The sequence below is a fragment of the Pan paniscus genome, chromosome 2, assembly GCF_029289425.2.
Source record: "Pan paniscus chromosome 2, NHGRI_mPanPan1-v2.0_pri, whole genome shotgun sequence".
NCBI classification, from domain to species: Eukaryota; Metazoa; Chordata; class Mammalia; order Primates; family Hominidae; genus Pan; species Pan paniscus.
Window position 1 is genome coordinate 190,155,804 of NC_085926.1, and position 15,053 is coordinate 190,170,856.

Here is a 15,053-nt window from a genome sequence, read left to right on the forward strand (position 1 = left end):
CGTTTTCTGTATTATGATGATAGTGGTGATGATGATGATGATAATGACGTACAATTCCATTTATTTAAATACTTTCTACTCCAGTCCTTCGAAAACAAACGTGAAGGATTTCCTACACAAAACTGGAAGAAGATAACATTTCTTTTTCCTTTTCTCTAGCCAATCCTTGTTTTATATAGTAAATAAAAATTATACCAATATGGCTTGATAAAGTAAAAAGACATTTTAGTGTTCAAATCTCAATTCTGCATCTCTTAGATCTGCCATTTTATTATAGAAAAATCTGTTCTGGGACTAGGAAAAGAAATGGTTAACAAGTAAATATCAGTTCATAGCTACTTTTTTTTTTTTAATTTGGGCTTTTCTTCCTCAACTTATACTTAAATTTCTTCTTAGGTCTGCCATTGAGTCACTCTTAAAAGAAAAACTCTCCAAGGCTCAATGTTTTCATTTTTATAATGAGGATTATCATAGTCCTACCTCAGAAAATTAGTTAGAATAAAAGGAAAGAAAAAGTGTGAAGTGTCTGGCATCATGTCAATAAAACTCGAAACTGAATGTTCTCAACTGTACATAATCCTCAGAGTAGTTCGAGTTGCCATTGCCGCTGAGATTCTTGCAGTGACCTCTTCTTATGCTAGTAGGTTACAGCAGTAGTTTTAAAACTCCAGTATGTAAATGAATCAGCTGAACTACTTGTTAAAATAGAAATTCATGAAACCATACCCGGAATTCCGATGTAATGCATGTGAGAGAGGCCCCAGGACTTAGCATTTCTTACCAGCACCTGCCTTGCCCATCCTTACTACAGGCCACATTTACACAAATACAAGTCAGAGAAAATGAAGACTTGCCACAACTTCAAGGCTGAAATTTCACATTAAAAATGTATCATTAGCCACTTAACATCTCCCCCTGGATATTCTGCCAGCAAGTCTGTATCCCAAGCTGAATTTAACTTAAACCTTGAAATTATTGTTGCTTCTCTTAATGACCCTTCAATCTCAAAACCTCAGTATGCTCATCCTCCTGCTCACTAGCCATCATCGCTCTGCACTCAATATTTTGCATATTTCTCCTCCATTCCATCATCATTCTCTGCCCCCCTATCCCTTGCCTGACTTTTATAATCATCTCATCTTTGATTTTTCCATCTCCATTCTCTCCCTCATGCTAATCAATCCTACTCTTGCTACCACACACACATTCTTAATGCATAATTATAATCTTAAAACTCCTTATAAGCCTCCAATGAGGATGTAAAAACACTGAAATCATCATATGTTGTTGATGGGAATATATAAATATGCAGCCACATTGTAAAACAGTTTGGTAATTCCTAAAGTTAAACAGGTTACCACATTACCAACACTTCTACTCCTACTTTATATATATATAAGATAATTAAAAACATATATCTACACAAAATGTATAAACAAATGTTAATATTCATAGCAGCATAATTCATAACAGTGAAAAAGTAAAAACAACTGAAATGTCCATCAACTAATTAATGAATAAAATGTGACCTCTTCCTACAATGGAATATTTTCGGTCATAAAAAGGACATATGGACACATGTTATAACATGGATGAACCTTGAAAACATGCCAAGTAAAAGAAGCCAGCCATAAAAGGCTACATATTGTATGATTCTACTTACGTGAAATGTGCAAAATAGACAAATCCATACAGACAGATAGTAAATTGATGGCTGCCAGGGGCTGGGGGAAGGATGGAATAGGAAGTGACTGGTAGTGGGTATGGGATTTATTTTGGGGGTGATGAAAACCTTCTGAAATTAGATACTGGTGATGAATGCACAACCTTCTGAATATGTTAAAACACACTGAAGTCTCCAATAGCTCCTCACCACCTGCAAAAAAACAAAACCCTAAATTTCCTGACTTGGTATATGAGACCCATTCCTCCATAGCCTCTCTTCATGCGTCCTATACCCAAGACTAAGTGAACCATTGCTCTTTTGAAGTCCTGGTATGCTTTTTTTCCCATGGCTTAGAGCATTTTTTGAATATCTTTGTTTCATGCATGATTACTATAATATGTCACATAGTATCGGTACTCTATGCCTGAATGCCGAGTAAAAAAGCAAACTATTTTTTTCAAAACACAGTATCCTTTAAATTTTGTATGTAGCAATCTCCATTTGAAACATGAACATGCTGAGATCCTTAAAATAAGAATAAGGCAGAATTGTGTGTGTTGCAAAGACAACATAAAATGCCATTACTGCAGCCATTAAGAAGTAAGCACAGATCTATGTATAATGCACACACAAAACCCACATGCATACATACACACATACTGCTATGGTGTGAAGGTTTGTGTCCCCCTCAAATTCTTATGCTTAAATCCTAACCCCTAAGGTGATGGCAACAGGAGGTGTAACCTTTGCAAGGTGATTAGGTCATGAGGGCAGAACACTCCTGAGTGGGATTAGTGTCCTTAGAAAAGAGGTTGGAGAGATCTAATGTACAACATGGTGAATATACTTAACTACAACATATCGTATACTAGAAAAATGCCAAGAGACTGAATGTTAAATGTTATCACCACAAAAATGATAGCTATGTGAGGAATCATATATGTTACTTAGCTAGATTTACTCACTCCACTATACATATATATATACTTCAAAACATCGTGTTGCACTTGGTAAATATATTCAATATTGTGTGTCAATTAAAAAAACAATGAATATAATGATAAAAAGAGGTTTCTCAAAGGAGCTTGTTTGTCCTCCTTCCGTGGGAGGATGCAGCACAAAAGGGCCGTCCAAGAACCAGGAAGTGGGCCCCCATCAGACACTGAATCTGCTGGCACCTTAATCTTGAGCTCCCAGCTTCCAGAACTGTGACAAATAAATTTCTGTTGTTTACAAGCCACCAAGTTTATGCTATTTTGTTATAGTGGCTCAAACAGACTTAAACACATACATATACAATAAAGGAATGATCATATCTTATAAAGTCTTACTATTCTGTTTCCTCATACTGCTATCAGCAAAATCACTACTTTAGCAGCAATCTCAGAAAGAAAAATAAAACCCAGTTTTATAAAGCACAGTTCTTGTACTTATGCACAGACATTTAAGCCTTAACTCCATACCCTGTGCCTCTCACCTTGGTTTATGAGATATGCTTTCCTTTGCTTTTATGAGGATGCCAGTTCAATCTTTTTCCGGAAGTAGACCATTAAGCAGTCAATATCTGAAATGTACCCTAAATGCTTCCTCATATTTCCCTTTATCTGACCAATGGAATATGGAAAGCAATGTTTAACCAGGGGAAAAACATTTACTTCTACCTGGTAAAGCTTAAATTCCATTTAGTGCTCAGAGCTTAAAGTAAAAAAAAAAAAGAAAAAAGAAAAAAAATTTCTATCACACCATAGTAAGTGAGCAAGAGGTAACTAGTAAGTACATGAAATTGAAGGAAAAATTGACTGAAAGTCAAAACATAGTCTAGGAAGGGAAACTCACTCCCAACGAACCATCATTGACAAACGCAGGTCAATTACTTCTTATTGAACTCTGTGATACATAGTCATGATTTTCCATTTGTGCTCAAAACGGAAGCAACTTCAGCAAAAAATAGAATTGACAAGCATTGAAAGAGAACTGCAAATAGTTGAAGCAAGGGGAATGTTTTTCAAAACAAAAGAATGTTTTGTTTCCTCTTTCTACTTTTCTGTATTTTCTACAAGAGGACCTGTTACTTTAAAAGTTTGTTTGTTTAGAAGAAATAAAGATAAGTCATGGGGGAATGAGGAAAGAGGAGATGTTGGTCAAGGCCAACAAAGTTTTGATCAGACAGGAGGAATAAGTTTTAGTGATCTACTGCCCACCATGGTGACGATAGTTAACAATGTGTTGTTTAATTCAAAATTGTTAGAACAGTGGATTTTAAATGTTCTCGCCAAAAAAAATAAGTATATGGGTAGTTAATATACAAATTAGCTTAATTTAATTATTCCACAAATGCATACACATCAAAACATTACATTGTACCCCATACATATATAAAATTATTATTTGTCAATTAAAAAATAAGTGATTATAGATGACATGAGGCATGCATTACCCATCACAGTGGTAAAAATCCAGCTTCCCTGTGTCCTGACCTCTTATTCTGTTGAGCAAGCATATCACATTTAATCATGACAATTGCATTACAGATATTAGCGATATATAAAAATGTAAATAGGCTAAATGTAACTAACTTTGCTCTTACCACAACAGTGTTTTATCTATGTAGCAAAGCTTCCATGTCAACTTGTCAAGGCGCGTCACCTTTGGACAGTATACACAGACAAGATATTAAAAATAATAGAAAATTTATCACAATCACCGTGCCCTCGGGTGATTTCTCCCTCAGAATGAGAAATGATGCATTTTTACAGTGTTAGAGATAAATACAGAATCATCATCACTATTTTAGGAAAGAAACAATACTCAGAATTGAATGTCATATTCTCAAGGAATCCACAAGTCATGTTTCCTTAGGGCATAGAACCATTAAGATGAATATAAAAGAATATCACTTGCTCCACTGATTTACATTCTTGCTTTAGTTACAGGATTTAAGAAATTATTCCATACAATTTTTAACACTGCGTCTGAGGAAAAACAGAGGGAAACTAGACACTACGAGAGCCAATACATTTGCAGTCACAGAGTTCAATTACGTTTTTTTTAAATTAACTTATTCAATCCTCACAATAATTTTCTGAGTTACATATGTAGCATAATCCTCATGTTACAGTTGATCAGATAATTTCAGGCTATGGTAGAGCTTATTATATTGTGAGATTCCTCACCTCATGATTGGAGCTCATTGAGAGTAAGGACATTCTATACTAAACCTAAGTTGTCTAACTTCTGGGACATGGCTGATGCACTATAAATTTTATGGATCTAAGTGAATAAAATTTAAAAAAAAACTTGAGTTCTTGGAGGGTTATGCACACAGAAGGAATAGATGAAAGAATTAAGATGCGAACCCAAGAATGTCTTTCCATTTTACCAAGCCATACTGGTAAAATGTTTATTTATATAATGGTATAAAACAAGCATTTGAGAAAAGCAAAGAAAAATGATTATCTTCCTCCAGTGATAGGTGGGAATCCTTCACATTTGTTCCTTTAACTGACTTCTCTCATAGGGAAAGTGGAAGAGCTACAATTTAGATGCAGGTATTCTGGCCCCAGTGTTTCTCTAAAACCTCATAAGTAACTATTGGCTAATCAAGTGTGTGTTGATCATTGCAGATTTTTATTTTTCAGAAACTCTAAAATTGTTTTTTAGAGTACTGCTACCAGGTTAGAGGTCAACTATCACTATTAAGTGATACAATACAACATTTTGAAAATTAATTACAGATCCTGGAGACTAAGAAGATCCATGTTATGTAGTTTAAAATGAGGTAAATATATATTTCTATGAGCAATTTATAAATGGCTATTGTAAGTAATTTGAATGGTCATGGAAAATAAACTAGCTGAACTACATGCTATTCCTATACAGCTTTGGAACATTATATAAATGAAAGCGATCTACTCACGGAATCCGAAAAACAAAGCTCTTGCACTGTATTTACTAATTAGAAGTTCATACACCTGAAAAGCTTGAAATTGTCACATTCACTTTAGTTTTCTCATCTGTAAAATAAACAACTTACTTTTCATGCTTTACATAATTGTTGTAAAAATGGATGATACATTATGTGAGAAAGAATGTTGTAAACTTTAAAGTGTAATGCATATGATGGAGCTTATTACCTAACATCTTGCTACTTAAGCTGTGGTCACAGTGCAATGGCATCAACATTCCTAGGAAGTCAACTGATCCAAAGAATCTCAGACCCCATTCCACACCTACTGAATCAGAATATACATTTTACCCATATTGCCAATAGACTTATTCACATGTAAGTTGGATGGAAAGCAGTAATTTCACTACTTTCAAGATCCACTTTTATCATTCAATATTAAAAATGTTTTGACATCCCAATTATGTGATGTGAAACTTCAGCAAATCCATGGGCACTTATTTAGACAGATACATATATGGTGTTACTGTTTCATATTCTAATTAAGCATTCCTCTACATAACTGTTTTGGCATACACATATACTCTTGATGTATTTGTTTTTTGCATCACTGCAGCAAATTTTAGACTGCACATTTCTGGACGGCAAGGATTGCCTTCAAATACTTAGTTCAGTGCCTGATAAATATGTAAATTGCCTTGAGAAACAGTGATGACAGTATCATAATCTGACAATAATTAGAGAAAAAATGCTTTGGATGCACAACTAAGAGTAGGAAATTCTCAGAAACATTAATTCCAACTCACCTGGAAATAACAATTCACAGAATAGAAAAAAACCAAAAGGTTGCTATTTAATATTCTTGAGCACCCACACTTAATTTTGATGAAATCTAATGTCAGACTAACCTAGAGTTTCAGGTGGAAGTAATCATTCTTTTTTTAATCTCTTTATTTTTTACTGTCATAGGGTAACAGTCTCCACGTATAATTTTAATAGGATTAGAGGATACCTTGAAATGTAAGGAATGATCAATCAAATTCATATAGTGCATCAGCAATTGTGATCTCTCAGGTTGTGGAAATCAAGTTGAAAAATATAGATGGTAGATATAGTCCTGGAATTTTCAAAACAAGAAATGAAAGCTTTAATAAAATTAAACACTTTAAGCTAATGATGACCTACTTAAGAAAATCATTTACCTTTCTAATTTTTAAGCACTTGAATTAGTTTAGATTTATAGTCTCTAGACATTGCTAAATTTGATTAAATGTGAAAAACTTAAAGTTCACCTGTAAAAATGTCCTTGATTAATTTTATCTGTTAAGGGAAAACCTATACCATCCTCTCTGGCCTTGGAAATATCTCTGACAGAGTTCCGAATTCTTCTCTGTATTTTAAATATTGTTGATATATTATTGATGCAGGTTTCAGTCATGCTGAACAAACATTAAAATGCATGGAAAATCTGAAAATGCCTATTTAGATAGGTCACAGGCCCCCCCTTTTTTTTACTAAGCTAAAATTTAAAAATCAGGAATCACAGAACATCAACAACAATGAGAAAAGAGGTTGAGTTAGAGGTGCTCTGTAGAACTCCAAATAAACACTTTACATTTGTATTTTCATGCATTTAAATTAGGGCTGTTAAAATAAGAGCAGGTGGATATAAAACTATTAGGTTGGTGCAAAAGTAATTGCAGTTTTTGGCCAGGTGCAGTGGCTCATGCCTGTAATCCCAGCACTTTGGGAGGCAGAGGCAGGTGGACTGCTTGAGGTTAGGAGTTCAAGACCAGCCTGGACAACATGGTGAAACCCCATCTCTACTAAAAATACAAAAATTAGCCAGGGGTGTTGGTAGGTGCCTGTAATCCCAGCTACTTAGGAGGCTGAGGCAGGAGAATCGCTTGAATCCAGGAAGCAGAGGTTTCAGTGAGCCGTGAAGGTGCCACTGCACTCCAGCCTGAGCAACACAGCAAGACTCTGTCTCCAAAAAAAAAGTAATTGCAGTTTTAGTTACTACGTTCAATAGAAAAAAAAAACAATACTTTTGCACCAACCTAATAGAAAACCATCGACTAGATTAATCAGCTCATACCATGTGAATTACTGACCAGTAGGAAACAGAGATCAAAGTCAGTGCTGCCTACTACTTAGGAGATGCAAAGGTAATTCCTCTGATGGACTTCTAGATTCATTTCATTGCTCAACGACGTAGAGATAATTAATTCTTAACGAATATTCATTTGAAATAAATTCTGACAAGTGCTCCATAATCCTTCCAGAATTCAGTAATAAATCAAATACACCTTTTTTTTTTCTTGTAACTTCCCATTGACAATGTCATATCATTAAAACCCAGGCTATGTGTGGTAGCTCTTTCCCACTACAGTGAAAGACATTTCAATGGGAAATGAGCTTGTCTATTAAAAATATCTTCATTGTTGTTTTCTACCAATCTGTATCAACAGGTCATTTTCTTTCCTTTCTTTTTAAAATAGTAAATAAAGAAGGAATGATCATGATACTTCTTGCTCTCTAGGAGCCAAGTCATAAATGCTTAATTAGGTATGCCAAAGTTATTTTTTCTAATAGAGTACAGAAAACTCTTAATAAAAGATCAGATTCATTGATGTATATGCACAATATCAGGAAAGAGTTCTCATAATTTGTATAATTCCATAGTCAACCCTAGCAAGTGAAGATTAATCAATGGTGGGCTCCCATGCACGTGTATTTATTTATTTATTTATTTTTCTTTTCCACTTTCTTTTAGGTCCAGGGGGTACATGTGCAGGTTTGCTACTTTAGTACATTGCACATCACTGGGGTTTGGTGTACACATGATTTTGTTACCCAGATAGTGGCATAGTACTTGATAGGTAGTTTTTTTGACTCTCACCCTCCTCCTACCCTCCACCTTCAAATAGGTCCCAGTGTCTACTGTTCCATTCTTTGTATCCATATGTACTCAATGTTTAGCTCTCACTGATAAATGAGAACGTGTGATATTTGGTTTTCTGTTCCTCTATTAACCTGCTTAGGATAATGGCTTGCAGCTTCATCCATGTTGCTGCAAAGGACATGATTTTGTTATTTTTTACGGCTGCATAGTATTCCACGACGTACATGTGCCATGTTTTCTTTATCCGGTCCACTGTTGATGGGCATCTAGGTTGATTCCATGTCTTTGCTATTGTGAATAATGCTACAGTGAACATATTACTATGTGTATCTTTTTGGTAGGATAATTTATATTCCTTTGGGTGTACATTCACTAAAGGGATTGCTGGGTTCAATGATAGCTCTGGTTTAAGTTCTTTGAGAAATCTCTGGGCTGCTTCCCACAATGGGTGAACTACTTTACATTGCCACCAGGAGTGTATAAGCATTCCCTTTTTTCCACAACCTCACCAGCATCTGTTATTTTTTGACTTTTTGATAATAGTAATTCTGACTGGTGTGAAATGGTATCTCATTGTGGTTTTTATTTACATTTCTCTAATGTTAGTGATGTTGAACATTTTTCATATGCTTGTTGGCCATGTGAATGTCTTCTTTGGAAAAGTGTCCATTTGTGTCCTTTGCCTATTTTTTAATGGGGTTGTTTGGTTTTTCTTGTTGATTTGTTTAAGTTTCTTATAGATTCTGGACATTAGACCTTTGTTGGATGCATAGTTTGCAATTTTCTCCCATTCTGTAGGTTGTGTTTATGCTGTTGATGGCTTCTTTTGCTATGCAGAAGATCTTTAGTTGAATTAGGTCTCACTTAATCCATTTTTGTTTTTGTTGCAATTACTTTTGCAGACTTTGTGATGAAACCTTTGCCACGGTCATGTCCAGAGTTGTATTTCCTAGATTTTTTTTCTAGGATATTTATAATTTGAGGTCTTAAATTTAAGTCTTTAATTTTGAGTTGATTTTTGTATATGGTAGAAGGAAGTGGCCCAGTTTCAGTCTTCGGCATATGGCTAGCGAGTGATCCCAGCACCATTTACTGAATAGGGAGTCCTTTTCCCATTGATTGTTAATGGGCAGCTTTGTCAAAGATCACATGGTTGTAGGTGTATGGCTTTATTTCCGGGTTATCTAATATTGGTCTATGTATTTATTTTTGTACCACTACCATGCTGTATTTTACTGTAGCCTACTACTGTATCTATTACTGTCACCCTGTAATATAGTTTGAAGTTTGATAGTGTGATGCCTCTGGCTGGGTTCATCTTGCTTAGGATTGCTTTGGCTATTCCAGCTCTTTTTTAGGTTCATATGAATTTTAGAATTTTTTTTCTAATGCTGTGAAAAATGACATTGATTGATAAGAATGGTATTGAATCTGTAAATTACTTTGGGAAGTATGGTCATTTTAGCAGTATTGATTCTTCCTGTCCATGGGCATTGAATGTTTTTCTTTTTGTTTGTGTCATCTCTGATTTCTTTCAGCAGTTTCTGCAATTCTCATAGAGTACTTTCCCCTCCCTGGTTAGCTGTCTTCCTAGGTACTTAATTCCTTTTGTGGCTATTGTGAATGGGATCAAATTCTTGATCTGGCTGCCAGCTATTGTTGAGCTACTAATTGTTGTACATTTATTTTGCATCCTGAAACTTTACTGAAGTTGTTTGTCAGTTCTATGAGCTTTTGGATGGAGACTATGAGGTTCTCTAGGTATAGAATCATATCATCTGCAAAGGGAGATAATTTGACTCCCTCTCTTCCTATTTGGATACCTTTTATTTATTTCTCATGCCTGATTGTTCTGGGTAGGAATTCCAGTACAATGTTGAATAGGAGTGGTGAGAGTGGGCATCTTTGTCTTCTTCCAGTTGTCAGGCGGAATGCTTCCAGCTTTTGTCCCTCCAGTATGATGTTGGCCATGGGTTTGTCAAGATGATTCTTATTATTTTGAGGTATGGTATTTCGATGGTTAGTTTGTTGAGAGTTTTTAAAACAAAGGGATGTGATGTTGAATTTTATTAAAAGCCTTTTCTGTGTCTATTGAGATGATCATGTGATTTTTGCCTTTAGGTCTGTTTATGTGATGAATCACATTTATTGATATTCATATGATGAGCCAATCTTACATCCCAGGACTAAAGCCTGCTTTATTATGGTGGATTAGCTGTTTCATGTGCTGCTGGATTTGGTTTGCTGATATTTTGTTGAAGATTTTTATATCTATGTTCATCAAGGATATTAGCCTGAAGTTTTCTTTTTCCCTCGTGTCTCTGCCAGGTTTTGGTATCAGAATGATGCTGGCCTCATAGAATGAGTTAGGCAGGAGTCCCTCCTCATTTATTTTATGGTATAATGTCAGTAAAATTGGTACCATATCTTCTTTATACATCTGGTAAAATTTGGCTGTGAGTCCATCTGGTTCAGGGTATTTTTTAGTTTGTATGTTTTTTATTACTGATGCAATTTCAGAACTCGTTATTGGTCTGTTCAGGATTTCAATTTATTCCTGATTCTATCTTCGGAGGTTGTATGTTTTCAGGAATTTATCAATTTCTTCTAGATTTTTGGTTGTTTTTTTGAGATGGAGTCTCCCTGGGTCGCCAGGCTACAATGCAGTGGCGCAATCTTGGCTCACTGCAACCTCCACCTCCCAGGTTCAAATGATTCTCCTGCCTTAGCCTCCTGAGTAGCTCTTTCCATCTCTTTCAGGAATGACAGGTGCATGCCACCACACCCAGCTAATTTTTGTGTTTTTAGCAGAGATGGGGTTTCACCATGTTGGCCAGGATGGTCTCGATCTCTTGACCTTGTGATCTGCTCGCCTCAGCCTCCCAAAGTGCTGGGATTACAGGCGTGAGCCACTGCACTTGGCCTCTTCTAGGTGTTTTAGTTGGTGTGCAGAGAGGTGTTCATAATAGTCTCTGGGGAATTTTTGTACTTCTGTGGGGTCAGTAGTAATGTCACCTTTGTCATTTCTGATTGTGTTTATTTGGATCTTCTTTCATTTTTATTAATCTACCAAGTGGTCTATCAATCTTATTTATCCATTCAAAGAACCAGCTTTTGGGCTTGTTCGTCTTTTATATGAATTTTCATGTCTTAATTTCATTCAGTTCATCTCTGATTTTGGATATTTCTTTTCTTCTGCTAGCTTTGGGGTTGGGTTACTCTTGTGTTTCTAACTCCTCTAGTTGTAATGTTAGGTTGTTAATTCCAGATCTTTCTAACTGCTTGATGTAGGCATTTCATGCTATAAACTTTCCTCTTAGCACTTCTTTAGCTATGTCCCAGAGATTCTGTTTGTTGTATCTTTATTTTCATCAGTTTCAAAGAAATTTTTGATGTCTGCCTTAATTGCATTCTTCACACAAAAGTCATTCAGGGGCAGGTTGTTTAATTTCCATGTAATTGTATGGTTTTGAGAGATTTTCTTGGTATTGATTTCTATTCTTATTTTGCTGTGTTCTGAGAGTGTAGCTTGTATGACGTCATTTTTTTTTGAATTTATAGAGAATTGCTATATGGCCAAGCATGTGGCCAGTCTAAGTGTAAGCGCCATGTGCTGATGAGAATAATGTACATTCTGTTGTTGTTAGATACAGTATTCTCTAGATGTCTCCCAATTCCATTTGATAAGTGTTGAGTTTACATTTGATATATCTTCGTTAGCTTTCTGCCTTCATGATCTGTCTAATACTGTCACTCGGGTGTTGAAGTCTGCCACTATTATTGTTTGATTATCTAAGTCTCTTTATAGGTCTGCAAGAAATTTTATGAATCTTAAGTGTTCCAGTGTTGAGTGCATACATATTTAGTATAGTTAAGTTTTCATGTTGAATTGAACCCTTTATCATTATGAAATTCCCTTATTTGTCCCTTTTGATCACTGTTGGCTTAAAGTCTGTTTTATCTGAAATAATAATAGCCACACCTGCTCTTTCTTGCTCTCCCTTTGCTTGATCTTTCTCCATCCCTTTACTTTGAGCATATGGATGTCATTGCATATGAGACGGATCTACAGTTGGGTCTTGCTTTTTTATACAACATGACACTCTGTGTCTTTTAAGTAGGGGCATTTAGTACCTTTACATTCAAGGTTAATATTGATATGTGAGGATTTGATCCTGTCATCATGTTGTTAGCTGGTTATTATGTAGACTTAATTGTATAGTTACTTTATAGTGTCAGTGGGCTATGTACATATGTGTGTTTTTGTGGTGGCAGGTAATCATCTCCTGTGTTTATATTTAGCACTCTTTTAAGAATCTCTTATAAGGCAAGTCTGGTGGTAACAAATTCCCTTAGTGTTTGCTTGTCTGAAAAAGATTTTATTTCTCCTCCACTTAAGAAGTTTGGTTTGTCTGAATATGAAATTATTGGTTGAAATTTCTTTTCTTTAAAGATGCTGAATATAGGACCCTGATCTCTTCTGGCTCATAAGGGTTCTGCTGAAAAGTCCACTATAGCCTGGCGGAGTTCCCTTTGTACATAACCTGCCCCTTATTTCTAGCTGTCTTTAAGATTTTTTTCTTCCACATTGGTTTTGAAGAATCTGATGACTACCTGTCTTGTGGATGGTCATCTTGTATAGTATTTTGCAGGGGTTCTCTGAATTTCCTGAATTTGCATGTTGATCACTCCAGCAAGGTTGGGGAAATTTTCATGACCAATATTCTCAAATATGTTTTCCAAGTTGCTTGTTCTCTTTCTATCTCTTTCAGGAATGACAACGAGTTACAGGTTTGGTCTCCTTACATAATCTCATATTTCTCAGAGCTTTTGTTCATTTTTCAAATTCTTTTTTATTTTTGTCTGCCTGCATTGATTCCAAAAAACAGTCTTCGAGTTCTGAGACTTTTTTCCCTCAGTTTGATCTATTCAGTTATTAATGCCTCCAATTGCATTCTAAAATTCCTGGAGTCAATTTTTCATCTCCAGACATTCAGTTTGTTTCTTTCTTAAAATGGATGTGTACTCTTTCAACTCTTGGACTGTTTCACCGTGTTCTTGGGATTGGGTTTCAACCTTCTCCTGTAACTATATGTGGTTCCTTGTCATTCAGCTCCTGAATTCTGTATCTGTAATTTCAGCAATTTCATTCTGGTTAAGAACCATTGCTGGGGAGCAAGTTGTAGTCATTTAGACTCGAGAAGACACTCTGGCTTTAAGAATCATTAGAGTTCTTGCACTAGTTCTTATCTGTGTGGACTGATGCTCCTTTGGTATTTGAAGCTGCTGTCTTTTGGATGGGGCTTTTTGCTTTTCTATTATTTGATGCTCTTGAGGTTTTGACTATGGTATAAATTGGGTTTCATGGATTGGTTTCAATTCTGAATGCTTTTCTGGAGCCAAAGCTCATCTCAGCACTCTTGGGCTGCATGCTGTAATCCTGGGGGATGGGGGATTAGTCCTGTGGCTTTGCTCTCTGGCCCCTTGAGATTAAGCACCTGCTGTGCTGGAGGTGCTGAGGTGTTCCCAGTTCACTTGCAACAACACTCTGGCAGGGGCTGCTGGCAAAATTGCTCCAGTGGGGCAGTGGGAGTCTCCACACACATGTGCACCAATGGAGGAGGCTGCAGGCGAGTACACATCAGTAGGGGGAGGCTGAGGGTGGGTGTGCACTGGCAGGGAAAGACTATGGGCAGGTATGCACTGACAGGGGGAGGATGCAAGCAGGTACGTGCTGGCAGGGGAGGTCATGGTTGGAGTGTGCCAGCAGGGGGAGACAATGGGTGGATGCATAATGGTAGGGGTCCACCAGGTCGTTTTCTTACTCCAAGTTTCAGTTTTGTTAACCTGTACTATAAAATGACTGAACTGTAATTTTTAAAGTTTTCTTAAGCAGAAAGACTTCAATTATTTTATGTGATGTGCCACTGGACAGACTTGTAAGTGGAAGCTCAAGGAATTCAGTGAGTTGTCTCTGGAAAAGAGCAGAGCAGGTAATCCCAGGCTTCTGTGTTACATATATATTGCTCTTTCCATCATCTTATGGCTGCTTCAAAGGTTCCTCACAGGTCCAAAGTTTACTCTAACTCAGTGAATTCCTTTGGTCATTCCACATGTAATCCTCCTGGAGCACATTATCAATGGCAATCTTTGGACAGTGCTAGGCCTATCAATGGTGAACCTGGGATGGCTGAAGCTCATGCTGAGTCAAGTCTATACTAATCTAATTCTCCCAAATCTGATGGGAAGTGCATTTTCCACAAACAGTACTCATCTTGGAAAGTAGACCAGCATCCTAATAAAAGCAGAGATTTTAGTGTAATACAGGTTAACATTCCAATCCCACAGAATGGGCTTGCTTAGTGTATAACTTTTCCTAGTCTTCATACTTACGAAAAGACATGAGGTCTATGTGTAACATGTAGAAGTGTACATGGCCCAAAATATAAATTGAGCCCCAAAAATATCTGCAGGATACATAAAAAGCTAGCTCTTTTCTATTCTCTATTTGGTTTGCATACAAATGGTAGCATCCATGCACTTTAATGTTATTCAAAATAAACAATAGAAAAATCCAT

General features: G+C 36.3%; 1 protein-coding gene and 1 long non-coding RNA gene across 5 annotated transcripts in view; one reads left to right on the top strand and one right to left on the bottom strand.

Moving 5' to 3' along the window:
- FGF12 (fibroblast growth factor 12) overlaps positions 1–15,053 on the bottom strand; it is a 589,282-nt gene that overhangs the window by 78,627 nt on the left and 495,602 nt on the right. The gene's annotated exons all lie outside the window — the stretch shown is intronic.
- LOC130541395 (uncharacterized) overlaps positions 7,100–15,053 on the top strand; it is a 51,833-nt gene continuing 43,879 nt past the window's right edge. The window contains exon 1 of the long non-coding RNA XR_008955442.2: positions 7,100–14,468. This is a non-coding gene — a long non-coding RNA (uncharacterized LOC130541395). The remainder of the gene's footprint in view (positions 14,469–15,053) is intronic.